This window comes from Neomonachus schauinslandi, chromosome 9 (assembly GCF_002201575.2).
Source record: "Neomonachus schauinslandi chromosome 9, ASM220157v2, whole genome shotgun sequence".
NCBI lineage: Eukaryota > Metazoa > Chordata > Mammalia > Carnivora > Phocidae > Neomonachus > Neomonachus schauinslandi.
The window spans coordinates 82,542,031-82,556,741 of record NC_058411.1 but is presented as its reverse complement, the minus strand read 5'-3'; the positions used below and the strand labels follow the sequence as shown (position 1 = coordinate 82,556,741).

General features: G+C 42.4%; 1 protein-coding gene across 1 annotated transcript in view; it reads right to left on the bottom strand.

The window, feature by feature from the left end:
• Nucleotides 1–867, bottom strand: part of MGA (MAX dimerization protein MGA) — a 109,656-nt gene extending 108,789 nt beyond the window's left edge. Inside the window, exon 1 of the mRNA XM_021695610.2 lies at nt 805–867. The gene's annotated coding sequence lies outside the window, so the exon portion shown is untranslated. The remainder of the gene's footprint in view (nt 1–804) is intronic.
• Between the last annotated feature and the right edge of the window lie 13,844 nt (nt 868–14,711).

The window sequence follows — 14,711 nt, the reverse complement described above, 5'->3', positions numbered from 1 at the left end:
AGACGCACCTACCACTGAGGGCAGAGACCTACTTGACAATTTAACAGACGACGGAAACCTCATAAACAGAAAACTATCCAAAGGCTGCCCACAGAGGGAAAAAGAAAATAACACCTGCTCTTCCCACCTGTTTTCCCCGCCCTCATTTCTGCACTTACTAGCCACCGGTCCTTTGTTTACCAAGTTCCCACTCCTGTACGGCTCACTTCCTCGCCCTCCTTTATTAAACTCACACACGGTCGTGCCTCAAACAACTTGCCCGGAAATTACATGCTAAATGAGACGTTTACACAGGTGTCAAAATGCTACACATAGCTCCTTAAAAAGCGACGTCAGCACCGTTTCCCTCAGAGTTTTGGAACCCCGAGACCTGAGCTCTAAAATGCAAAGCGCACAAGCACAGCTCTCGACCTAAAGCCCCGGGCCGCGCTGAAAGTCATCACGCGGATCGTACCACGCGGTGCGGCACCCCACGCACGCGAGGGCAGGGCCGCGCCAAGGGCGCTTCTCACCCCGCCCGCCTCGTGGCTTCTCCCTCTGGCGTCGATGTTCCCAGTTAGTTCGCTGCGCGACGCGGAAGCGAGGCCGGGGACGCGCGCGAGGTGACATGCGCAGCCTCGCTCAGGGGGCCACAGGCGCGCGCCAAAGGCAGCCCCGCGCAAGGCCCGACCTGGCTGGGGCGTGCGAAGATCGCACAGCAGAACGCTTCTCACGCTGTTCAAATCCACAAGCACTTCAAACTCTCAAAAAACTCTAATCGGGCCAGTACTAAAGCGACGCCCTCCACCCAGGCCCGAGAGTTACCGTGCGGGGCGTGGTCGGCCTCACCCGGAGTCCTTCACATCCCGCTGGGGGCGGGTTATTCTGTTCGGTTCGCACACCGTGTGTCCGCTCCAGCTGAAGAGCCTGCGCGCGCACCGGACGTCCACGTCACCGCGCACGCGCTCCTACCCGCTCAGAGTCCGCCGCGCAAGCGCAAAAGGAGGCGCGAGCAGCACCTCCCTCGCCCCTCCCCCAACATCAGGAGGCCAAACGGCCCCGGAGCAGCGACAAGACCCTTGGGACCCGCCCCTGGAGCTCAAGCCGCTGCTTTTCCGGGTCCAAGAAACCGGTAAAAGCCTAATGAAGCTTCCAGAATCAAGAACGGCGAGGGAGGAAGAAGGCACCCCAATTCCCTCAGCCTCGCACACGAAGGCTTCGTGAAAACTGTGAAATCTTTGCCCGCAGGCTTTCTCAGCTGTGCCCTCCACCGTTTCCCTCGGGCTTCTCAGCGGCAAGCCCCCGCCCCTGCCGCACCCAGTCCCACCCACATCTGGCTCCACAGCCCCGGGGGCTTCACCAGCTCGTCAAATGAATCCGAGATCTTCTCCCCAAGGTGCTGTAGGTTTGGATAGTGCCAGACCGTCGGGAAACCTTGAAGAGAAGACTTTGAGAGACGGGTGGTCGAGTCTGCAACATCCACGACCGAAGAACACTACGAAAGTAGGAAGGAGACCGAAAACTCCACTACCAATTAGGAAGGGAAGAAGAGTTGCCACTAATTTGCCTGACAAAGATGAAAGATGTCCTAATAGGACAGTAAACCGTGGAAACAAGAATTTTTTGCACGACGAAGTATTAGCTAAGCTTTAATGCCTTGATCCTGTGTTTTCAATTTTTGTTTGTTCAAGATATTTAAGCTATGAAGCGCAAAGAAAAAATTGCTGAATATTATGTCAGGCAGTCGCTGAACAAGTTAACGAACAGTATTTCTCCCAACCAAACATCAAAAATTATTCTTCTTCCCTACCCCTTACCAGTTGCTCCTTCTTCTGAGCTGCTAACACTCAAGTAGTAAAAAGGGAGAGTTGTTTAAAATGAGAAAGAAGAGGCAAAATAGAAAGAGTAGAAATTGTGGTCCATGTTTCCAAACTGTATTCTTTCACTCTTACAAGAATTAGCAAGTACTAAGAAGTATTATTTGCTAGGTGACCTAATACAAAACACTATGAAGAAGGAGAATGAGGGGGTTGAAAGAAAGGAACCAAGAGGAAGAGGCTTATCCAACAGAATTTTTTTTTTATGATCTTATTTATTTATTTGACAGAGAGAGACACAGCGAGAGAGTGAACACAAGCAGGGGGAGTGGGAGAGGGAGAAGCAGGCTCCCCGCAGAGCAGGGAGCCAGATGCGGGGCTCGATCCCAGAACCCTGGGATCATGACCTGAGCGGAAGGCAGTCGCTTAACCGACTGAGCCACCCAGGTGCCCTATCCAACAGAATTGACCAGAGCTGGACCGGATATTAGGAAGAAGGGTCTTATTTCCCTTCATTCTGCTCTTCCTCTGCCACACCACGGTAAGAAACTGCTGGAATTAGTATGGACTGGAAAATGTTAGGCTAAAGATTAGACTTCTGAAGTTGCTCTGAAACCCCCATGCAGGCACTGTCAACAAGAGCATCACAAGTGCAACAAATGAATAATACCCAAAATCCTAGGCAAAACTGAAAAACACCAGTTTCTTTTTTTTTTTTAAGGTTTTATTTATTTGCGAAAGAGAGGGACAGACAGTGACAGAGAGAGCGAGAGAGAGCACAAGCAGGGAGGAGAGGGAGAAGCAGGCCCCCACTGAGCAGGGAGCCGGATGTGGGACTCGATCCCAGGACCCTGGGATCATGACCTGAGCCAAAGGCAGATGCCCAACCGACTGAGCCACCCAGGTGCCCCAAAACACCAGTTTAACACCTTCCTCCTCTTCCCTGACCCCAAAAACCTCTTTTCCTGCCTTGTCAAAATCTCCCACCTCTTCCAAGAATGCTTTCCTCTCAAGGGTCTAAGGTTTCCTCATACAAAATTAAAAGCAGAAATGTGTTGACCTAGCATTAAAGCATCTGATTCTAAGATGTAAATGACTGATGACTGGTTAACAACCATACCTAGTGGTAGCTGCATCCCAAACGAGACAAGTTAACATAAAATCTCTCATTGGAGAATCTCAGAGGACACCTTGGAGGACAGGGAGAGTGGAGAATTTCTTTTGCTACTCTTACCCTACACCAAGCAAATATGAAATGCCAGATCTTTTAGAACCATCACCAGGGGCACCTGGGTGGCACAGCTGGTTAAGTGTGGGACTCTTGATTTCCACTCAAGTCATGATCTCAGGATGGTGAGTTTGAGCCCCTCATCTGGCTCTGTGTTCAACACAGAGTCTGCTTGAGATTCTCTCTCTCCCTCCCTCGGCCCCTCCACCATCTTGCTTTCTCTCTCTAAAATATTTTAAAAATAAATAAAAGGCATCCTTATATAACCCAAGTTTTTAAAATGCCAAGCTAACTGCTAAAGCTGACACTCCTGCATTTCACCTAGCTATTAGAATTCTCTCATTTCAGGGGCGCTCGATGCCTCAGTCCGTTAGGTATCCGACTCCTGGTTTCAGCTCAGGTCATGATCTCAGGGTCCTGGGATGGAGCCCAAGTAGGGCTCTGGTTCAGCGTAGAGTCGCTTGGAGATTATTTCCCTCTCCCTCTGCTCCTCCCCCTGCTCATGCGTGCAAGCACTCTCACTCTCTTAATCTTAAAAAAAAAGAAAAAAATTCTCTCATTGCAGTTAACACAGCTAACCCCTGCTCATCAGCCTAACATAAAAATCTTTCCCTTGGTTTCCCTTGTTTGAGCTTTCAAAGATATTTTACTAAATCTAAGAAATGTGAGGGGTGCCTGCGTGGTTCAGTCATTAAGCGTCTGCCTTCGGCTCAGGTCATGAACCCAGGTCCTGGGATAGAGCCCTGCATCGGGCTCCCTGCTCAGCAGGAAGCCTTCTTCTCCCTCTCCCCCAGTTGTGTTCCCTCTCTTGCTGTGTCACTCTCTGTCAAATAAATAAATAAAATTAAAAAAAAAAAAGAGAGAGAGAGAGAGAGAGGTAGGGATAGAGAATGCATGGAATATAAACACAATTTTGATCCAACATTGCTCTATAAACACATAGGCCCTATTCCACTTACATGCACACTTTTTCCTATTCAAATATTTGAATGCCTTGTATGTGCTGAAGATAGGGCAAAGACTGGCACTTCTTTCACTGTTCAGATGTCTACACTAGAATTCTGAAAGTTGGCACAACTTAACAGAATCCACCAACAAAACAAACTATATTCCTTATCCAATCTACTCAGATCCCACCTACTCAGTTCCAATATCTACAGTAGTGACATACCTCTCTCAAGTGACTAAAATCTTTGGTCTTCATCATCTTAAATCTTTAGACAAAGCCATCACCACACCCCCCCCAAAATCCCCGGGGTTATGGCCTTATTTACAGTATTCTTAAGTCAACACAATAAAAACCATTCTTAGAATAAGAGCTACATACAGACTAGGTTACAAAACAGGCTTTTTACCAAAAAAAAAAAAAAAACAAAAAACCAACTCCTTCACTAGCAATAAACTTGTGTGCTAGGCAGCAGGAAAAAAAGAGGGAATCATACTAGCTTATACACAACGCCATTCTTGCCTACCATTTAGTACTGCAACTAAACCCCTATCTAGGGGCAAAGTATGACTAGCTCCAATATGTAAAACATGAACTAAGGAATTAAAAGTGGCAAAAAGTCCTACCTTCATGAAGCCAAAAATCTACTCAAAGAGGAGCTTGTTTTTTTTTTTTAAGTTTTCTTGTTTTTTTTTTTAAAGATTTTATTTATTTATTTGAGAGAGAGAATGAGATAGAGAGAGCATGAGGAGGGGAGGGTCAGAGGGAGAAGCAGACTCCCCACTGAGCAGGAAGCCCGACGCGGGACTCGATCCCGGGACTCCAGGATCATGACCCAAGCCGAAGGCAGTCGCCTAACCAACTGAGCCACCCAGGCGCCCAGAGCTCTACAAGTTTCTTAACAAGCATAGTAATATGATTAAAAGCATGTTTTAAAAAATGTTGCGAGGTGAAGATGGAAAAAGAGGACATAAATGTGACAGAATGTTAACAATGTTCATTAAGAAATATCATTCTCTCTTGCTGCCTCCTATCTCAAGCCCACATAATCATGTTCCTTACCCTTTGCTAAGATCTTCCCAGATGCCTCAAACCTAACTGCTATTCACCCACCCTTCATGCGTAAGCTTATGTCACTTCCTCAAGAAACATTTCTTAACCCCCAAGGATCAGATGAGGTCTCCTCATAATATGCTCTCATAATGCCCTGTATTCCTTTATAACACCTACCACAACTCTATTTTTATTTAAGATTTTATTTATTTGAGAAAGAGAGAGAAAGAGAATCAGTGAGGGGCAGGGGAGAGAGAGAGAGAAGCAGGCTCCCCATGGAGCAGGGAGCCTGATGTGAGGCTGGATCCCCAGACCCCAGGATCATGACCTGAGCCAAAGGCAGCTGCTTAACTGACTGAGCCACTCAGATGCCCCCACAACTCTATTTTTAAAACTATGTATTAATTAATGTCTTACCCACTAGACTGTTAGCTCCACTCTATCCCAGTGCCTACCACATGTCTGGAACAGAGCAAATACATAACTATCTATAGAATAAATGATTATGAAACCATAGGTCCCAGTTTTCCAGGCAAGTCCAAATATCAAATACTGATTTACTGTCAACAAGTTGGGATTTGGAAAACAGGATCATTATACATTTAACCACACTCACATTACAAATGCAAATAAGCATTCTGCTTTGACCAATGTTTTCCAAAGAGGTGCAGTTTTAATTAGAAAAAACTAGTACCACTGACTCTCATCACAAATTATTTCTCCTTAGAGAAATGGATAAATATTATTGACAGATACTTGAAGAGAGAAGAATATTTTCCTAGGAAAGTCTAATTACTTATTGACTGCTTTTTGCCTGAATGACTTTCAACTGAGTATTACTTAGAAAATCAACAAAGGCAAACAGATACTTTGCGTTGTAAGAAATATTATGATTCTATAATTTACCATCTGGTAATAAAAGCAACAAGTTGTAATGAAGACTGCCATCTGCATATACTCATCTACAAGAAAAAATCAGTAAATATCTTCAGAATTAAAGGATACCTTAGTAACGGTTTGTTTTCTGTTTGTTTTACTAAGACCTCAAAAAAAATGTCAGAAATCAGTAACATAAATGAAGTTTTAAAAGCTAGTTTCAGATGAATTACAAAATAAAAAAGAACAGGTCTAAAAGAAACATAAACAATGAAAGTTGTCAATGTACTACTGAGTCCTTAAAAGAAACAGCTTATCTGGAAAAGCATAAAAGAAAAAACAGGAAGAAATTTACCTAACTGGGACGCCTGGGTGGCTCAGTCTGTTAAGCGTCGGCCTTCAGCTCAGGTCATGATCCCAGGGTGCTGGGATCGAGTCCCACATCAGGCTCCTTGCTCGGCGAGGAGCCTGCTTCTCCCTCTGCCTGCCACTCCTGCTGCTTGTGCTTTCTCTCTTTCTAATAAATAAAATCTTTTAAAAAAAAAAGAAAACGAAATCTACCTAACTAAGCCTAGAGCTGCACAGAGATTTAAAACACAGGTGAGAACGTATAAAAACAGAAAGTAGAACTACTGGCCAAAGAAGAGGACTGGGAGATATTCAAGTAACCTTCAAGGCTAGAATCAGGCAAAAATCAAGAAGCCTATAACAGAAAAATACACAGAGAAATTGTCCGCAAATGCATATGAAAGAAGTCATGCTTACTTTACATGAAGTACCACAATGCTTCATGAAAATGAGTGACAGTCAACACAGCAGTTCCTAAACTACTGGACATTATATTATAGATCAGTAAAATTTAGTTGACCATCATAAGGCAGGTTTCTGAAAACAAGATGATAGCTTTTGCACTGTAGCAAAATCTTAGAAACTTGATAGGGCTATGTGAGAACAATGTAGTGAAACCAAGAACCAAAGAAAAGAAAACAAAACAAATTTTTATATTACAAAGTGTGCCACCTACTATTACCATTCTTTCTTAAAATGACAGATATTTTAGGGGCTCCTGGGTGGCTCAATCAGTTAAGCATCCAACTCTTAATTTCGGCTCAGGTCATAATCTCAGGTTCCTGGGATCGAGCCCCATGTCAGGCCCCCTGCTCAGTGGGGAGTCTGTTGTCGCTCTCTCCCTCTGCCCCCCCACCCAGCTCACTCGCACTCTCTCTCAAATAAATAAATCTTTTAAAAATAATAATGGATATTTTAAGACCAAAAATCTAGGGAGAACACATCTCATAACGAGTAATAGTAATAGTCTTTTATTTTGAATACATTTAGATAGATGAAAAATTCACTACATTGTCCTTATTTCATGATATACCATTGAAAACTTTGCAGCAGCTGGGCGCCTGGGTGGCTCAGTGGTTAATCATCTGCCTTTGGCTCAGGTCATGATCCCAGGGTTCTGGGATAGAGCCCCGTTGGGCTCCCTGCTCAGTGGGACGGCTGCTTCTCCCTCTCCTTCTGCCACTCCCCCTGCTTGTGCGTGCTCTCTCTCTCTCTGTCAAATAAATAAAATCTTTACGAAAAGAAAACAAAACAAAACAAAACTTTGCAGCAGGTATTTAGAAATAACGGCTAGCCATATATATAAGCAAGGCTCCCCAGATAACTAAGATTTGGTTTCTGAAAAAAAATAACACACAAAAGGCATAGGACAGTGTATAAGTCACCTTGCCAAGAAATCAAGAGTCAGCCTCTCCTCATCAATAACAATACAGGAGAAAAGGATGTTAGCCAGGAGATACCCCAAACCAGACTACAGAAGATATCCCAATCCAGTCTAAGGAAGAGCCACATAATTAGCAAGCTACTTTAAGTGTGTGCTGGGGAGAAAGGGGGAAGGCAGGTTTCTGAAAACAAGATGATAGCTTTTGCACTGTAGCAAAATCTTAGAAACTTGATAGGGCTATGTGAGAACAATGTAGTGAAACCAAGAACCAAGGTCAGAATGAGTGAATCTCCCAACTAATCACTGCATACTTAAAAACTGTGGGACACATGGTAGCTCACTGTGGCAAAAGAAGAGGCAGGTCAAGCTACACTTAGATTAAGCTAGGCTTCAGGCATATCAGACATAAGGGAAAAATGGGGGGGGGGGGCAGCACTGTTTAATCTGAAAATTAACCTATGGGATTTTAAATATGACTTAAAAAGAAACACCATAAAAAGATTTAAAAACCTTTACCTTGACTAAAAATGTTAACCATGATCTAACCACTGGAGGGCAGGGAACACCTGTTAAAGGAGAGGAGAAAGCTGTACTGAAATAGAAAATATAAAGGTTACTCAAGCAACCTGAATGCAGTGCATTATCCAAATTACCTATATAGAGACCATATATTGTAGAGATTATACAGGGACAGTATTTTTCATCCCAAGACTAGTTCCACCCAACATTCTCTGAGTTATCTAAACACAAATAAAATAAATAAGGATACAATCAGTTCAATAAGTATTTGTTAAGCACCAACTAGGCAATGAACCACGGTTAAGGAATGGATAAAATTAAGTCCCTTTATGAAGCTCAAGTTCTAGGTAAAAAGACCGGATGATCACATTGCAATACTGCTGGTGGCACTTTGGAAAAAGCCTTCTAGGAACACTGTAGAACAAATACAACCTAGGTAATCTAGGAAGGTTACAAAAGAGGAGTGGACTTTTGAGCCGGGTCATGAAGGAGAAATAAAATTAACAAAGAGAGAAAAGGAGGCATTGCAGGTAGGATCTACATAGTCACTAAACAAAGAACTATAATAAATTATCCAGAATTTGGAATAGGGCTGCCTTTAGAGGATAATGAAGTATAAGTCAATGCAACAGGTAAGACTAGTACCATGCAGAAGTAACCTACCCTGTGAAATGGAATCAGACACTTAGGAAATATTTATTCAATCTACAACTCCATGATACTCATGATATATATACATTCACTCATCTACTTTTTTATTCAAGTATAATTAACACACGATATTAATTCTATATTAGTTTCAGGCGTACAATGATTCAACAATTCTATACATTTCTCAGTGCTCATCAATACAAATATACTCTTAATCCCCTTTATCTATTTCACCCATCCCCCCTTCTGGCAACCACCAGTTTGTTCTCTGTATTAAGAGTCCATTTTTTGTCTCTTTTTTTTCCTGCTTGTTTTGTTCTTAAATTCCAGGTGTGAGTGAAATCATTTGGTATTTGTCTTTCTCTGACTGACTTATTTCACTCAGCATTATACCCTCTGGGTCCACCCATGTTATTGTAAATTACAAGATTTCATTCTTTTTTTATAGCTGAGTAATATGCCATGGTGTGTCTGTGTGTGTATGTGTTGTGTGTGTTTTGGACACACATATATACACCACATCTTCTTTATCCATTCATCTACTGATGGACACTTAATCTCTACTCTGTACTGTCAAATATTTACCAGGGTAAAGAAAAGGAAAACTATAGAAGCACAATGGAAGGAGGAACTGTCACTGAAGTATCAAGTAAGGCTTGGTGTTAAATAAAGGATGTCTAGAAGTTGACAAAGCAAAGAAGGCATTCTAAACAGAACAATTTATACAAAGTCACACTATATAAAAGAAGAGAGTATTCCTTAATTCCTCAAGTCAAACATTTACTGAGCATTCACCACATATACATTTTGGAACACAAAGACAAGACATTCCCACTCTCAAGAGCTTGCAATCAATTATCAACAAATTATCATATAACCAATAAACAATAAAGAAGCAAAAACTATAGAATCCTATTAGTAAGGATGGGCTCTCTGCCCAGGGTACAATGGAAGCACAAGCAAAGGGCAGCTAAATCAGACTAAGGAAGTCCAAAAAGAATTCCCAGAGAAAATGAAGAATGAGTAGAAATTACTAAGGTATCAAAGAACAGAGGCAGGATGGGTATAAAAGAAAAGCATTTCAAAGAGAAAGCAACCTCTGTAAAGACAGAGGAACAAGAGAGGGAACAAATTCAGGGAGCACAATTACTGTAATATGGCTACAATTAAAAATGCCCATGATCTGTGGAGGAACAAAGCTATAGGACTAAAAAAGGCAAAGGGAACCGTATTATACAATACAGCTAGCAATCAAGAGTTGGGAATTCATCTTGCAGAAAAAGAAGAGCCATCCAAAGGATTGTAAGAAGATATATGACGGGGCGCCTGGGTGGCTCAGTCGTTAAACGTCTGCCTTCGGCTCAGGTCATGATCCCAGGGTCCTGGGATCAAGCCCCACATCGGGCTCCCTGCTCCGCGGGAAGCCTGCTTCTCCCTCTCCCACTCCCCATGCTGTGTTCCCTCTCTCGCTGTGTCTCTGTCAAATAAATAAATAAAATCTTTAAAAATAATAATAATAAGATCTATGACATACTCAAACTCATGTGGTTTAAGAAAATTACCTGTGGCCACTGCTTAAAATGGTGTGGACCATGACGAAACTAGAAAACAATCAGACTTCTCTCTGTATGCACACAGTTGCTCATATCAGAAACCTAGTCATTCTTGAAACCTATCTCTTCTTCATGTGGCCCCTGCATCTAGTCAATCACCAAATATTCTTGTTGATTCTACATCCTTGACCTTCCTGACCATGATACGCTGTCAAAACACCACGTACCTGCCCTTACTAGAATTTACCACAGGTCTAATTTTTATATTTATTTGTGTAATTCTTTCATTGTTTTCTCTCTCTCCCTCATCCCACCAACACTACAAACTAGACTATAAATTAGGAATGTAACCTTTTTAAACTCTACATTATACCCTCAGCACCTATTATAGTATCTGGCACTTAGAAGTACTCAATTTAAAACATTTTAAATCCAAATGTTTTGGGGCACCTGGGTGGCTCAGTTGATTAAGTATCTGCTTTTGGCTCAGGTTATGATCTCAGGTCCTGGCCCGAGTGGGGCTCCTTGCTCAGCAGGGAGTCTGCTTCCCCCTCTTCCTCTCCCCTTCCCCACCCCCTACTCCCAACTTGTGCTCTCTCTCAAATATACAAAATCTGAAAAAAAAAAAAAAAAAAAAAGACCACAGACCTCTAAGGAGTCCATGGAGGGGTTCTGGGTGGGGGGCACGAACACCCCAAAAGGGTATGCAAAATTTGGTGTACCTATGTACTTCTCTGGGGAGAAGGATATAGCTTTAATCAGATTCTTTTTTTTTTTTAAAGATTTTTTATTTATTTGACAGAGAGAGATACAGCGAGAGAGGGAACACAAGCAGCGGGAGTGGGAGAGGGAGAAGCAGGCTTCCCGCGGAGCAGGGAGCCCGATGCGGGGCTCGATCCCAGGACCCCGGGATCATGACCTGAGCCGAAGGCAGACGCTTAACGACTGAGCCACCCAGGCGCCCCTTTAATCAGATTCTTAAAGGGATATGTAATCCCCCAAGTATTTAGGAACCACTGATCTGAGTGGAAACATCTAACAGGCATTTGGTGATAAAGGTGTGAACTTTAGCTATATACAAAGTTTCAGGAAGTAATTGAAGCCAGGGATTTGTAAAAGTTTTCCAAAAATATACAGAGAGTGACAGATATCAGAGGGTTAAGGTCAGAACCCTGGGAAAATAGACATTTACAGGATAAGCAGTAAAAGAAGAATCTAGGAAGGAGGAAGAGAAGACGTCACAGAGGTAAGAGAAATATAGGTGAGCATAACATCACAGAAGCTAAGGTGGAAAGAATGTCTCAAAGAATAAGCAATCAGTCAACAGGGCCTAATGACCAAGGAGTCAAAGGATGAAGAACAAAAAAATGTTTCCAAGGAACTACACACCGTTTCATAAGTTTAAAATACAAAGTAGAATAGTGCAGAGTGAGAGAACAGACTTCCAGTTATGGAATGAGTAAGTCACCAGAATAAAAGGTACAGCAAAGAGTATATATTCAGATAGTAGCTACACTTGTGGTGAGCATAACATAATGTATAAATTTGTCCAATCACTATGTTGTATACCTGAAACTAATGTAACATTGTGTGTCAACTATACTTCAATAAAAAATAAATCAATAGCCCATAAACAAAGTAGACTAGTGCAACAGGACACCCAGATGACCAGGAAGTAAATGGATATCAGGGTCTAGTGCTCTGGAGAGACTCACACTTAAGATATAGACTAGGAAATCATCAATGTATTTGGAAGAATTAAAAGAAATGAAGTTGGGGCTCCTGGGTGTCTCAGTCGGTTGAACAGCTGCCTACAGCTCAGGTCACAATCCTGGGGTCCTGGGATTGAGCCCCGCATCGGGGCCCCTGCTCCGCGGAGAGCCTGCTTCTCCCTCTCCCTCTGTCTGCCTCTCTGCCTACTTGTGCTCTCTCTCTCTCTGTTAAATAAAAATCTTACCAAAAAAATAAATAAATAAAAATTAAAAAAATTAAAAAATGAATGAAATTGTTCAGGGAGTTCATCTGGTGGTGGGGCTCTAATCTGGAATCCATGAACGATCTTGGGGGAGGATGACCTATGAAACTCCCAAAATTGTGAGAATTTTGTGTAATGTATATATGGTAGCAACTTTCTAGAGAGAATCCATTAAGTTTTATAAGATTTTCAAAGGGGTGTATGACCCCCCAAAAAGTTAAGAACCTCCAGAGATGAAAGAGAAAAGAGGAGGAGCTAGAGAGAAAGTAACTCTGGAGAACATCAACATATAAAAAAACCCTGAAGCTTGGGGCACCTGGGTGGCTCAGTCATTAAGCGTCTGCCTTCGGCTCAGGTCATGATCCCAGGGTCCTGGGATCAAGCCCCACATCGGGCTCCCTGCTCCGCGGGAAGCCTGCTTCTCTCTCTCCCACTCCCCCTGCTTGTGTTCCCTCTCTCGCTGTATCTCTCTCTGTCAAATAAATAAATAAAATCTTCAAAAAAAAAAAAAAACAACCCTGAAGCTCATCAAATGAGATTAACAAATCTAAAGAACTAAAAGTATACAGTAAGAGAGACAGTATGTATGGAACTCAGAAAATAAAAAAATAAATAAATAAATGTGTTACTATATATGCTATGTATTTCTCAAACTTTTTGTGATTCAGAATGAAAAATACACTGCTAACCTATGTACACACACAGATTATGAAAATAATTTTCCAGTAACCTGGAATGATCACAATACAACATTTACTTGCTAAAATGTTCATCTCTAAGAACAGGGGAGAAAAGACTGGAGTTTATAAAGAGTAGGTTATTTAAGGTCCTGGGCTTCTGTTTCTGATTTTACTTGTTTTGCAATATCTCTGATATTTAGACATTTATCTTTAACTTAATTTTTTCAGTAATTATATATATAAAAACTTTTTACATTTTTTCTTTCAAGAGCCAAAACTAAAATATCCCCTGGCTTCCCTACTTCACTAGTTTTATTTACCCTTGATCTATACCACCTCTCACTACCAAAAGAAGAGAAAAAGAGATGAGATGGGAGGGTAGTCAGATAAGATTCAGCAAAAATCGAAGAAACACCAAGGGCCTAAAGACTAACGGTTCTTCTCTGAGTAGGATCTCTAAAGTGCAGGCCCTAAAATTGCACAATTTAAGTAATTAAAGCTTGAAAAAGAAGGATAACAGCAGATACATCAAAGCAGTTCCATGAAATGATAAAGAGCAAAGATTCTAGAGTCCCAATAAACTCCCAACTCTACCACTCCTGATTGTGTGACTTGGGCAAATTACTCAATTTCTTTGTGCCTCAGTTTCACCATCTTAATTTTTTTTTTAAGATTTTATTTATCCATTTATTTGAGAGAGAGAGTACATGAGCTGGGGGAGGAGCAGAGAGAGAGGGACAAGCAGACTCTGTGCTGAGCGTGGAGCCCTGCACAGGGCTCAGTACAATGCTGAGATCATGACCTGAGGCAAAATCAGGAGTCCAACGCTTAACCAACTGAGCCACCCGGACGCCCCTATTTTTTTAAAGATTTTAAAGTAGTCTCTACACCCAGTGTGGAGCTCAAACCACAACCCCAAGATCAAGAGTCCCATGTTCTTCCAACTAAGCCAGTCAGGTGCCCCAGTTTCATCATCTTTAAAACAGAAATAATTGGGGTGCCTGGGTGGCTCAGTCAGTTAAGCATCCAACTCTTGATCTCAGCTCAGGTCTTACCTCGGGATCATAAGTTCAAGCCCCTTAAAAACAAATAAATATCAAAACAAACTTAGGGGGCGCCTGCGTGGCTCAGTCGATTAAATGGCCAACTCTTGATTTCGGCTCAGGTCATGATCTCAGGGTCCTGGGATCGGGCCCCACATCGGGCTCCGTGCTCAGTGGGAAGTTGGCTTAAGGATTCTCTCTCTCCCCCTCTGCCCCTTCCCCTGCTTGCACGCATGTGCATGCGCTCTCTCTAAAATAAATCTAAAAAAAAAAAAACAAACTTACATTTGTACTGATTCTCGTCTTTCTAAGGTGTTAATTTAATCTAATGCAACTCTAGCAATTAAGCTATAATAGCCTCTCTTTCAGAAATACATTTTTGGGGGCACCTGGGTGGCTCAGTCAGTTAAGTGTCTGCCTTCAACTCAGGTCATGATCTCAGGGTCCTGGGATCGAGTCCCACATCGGGCTCCCCGCTCCGTGGGGAGTCTGCTTCTCCCTCTCCCTCTGCTCCTCCCCCTTGCTCATGCTCACGCGTGCGCTTTCTCTAATAAATAAATAAATCTTCTTTAAAAACCCATTTTTAAAAAATTAAAGAATGAACAATCATCACCACAGACATAACACATAATAAGAAGAAACAAAGGATTATGTGGTTT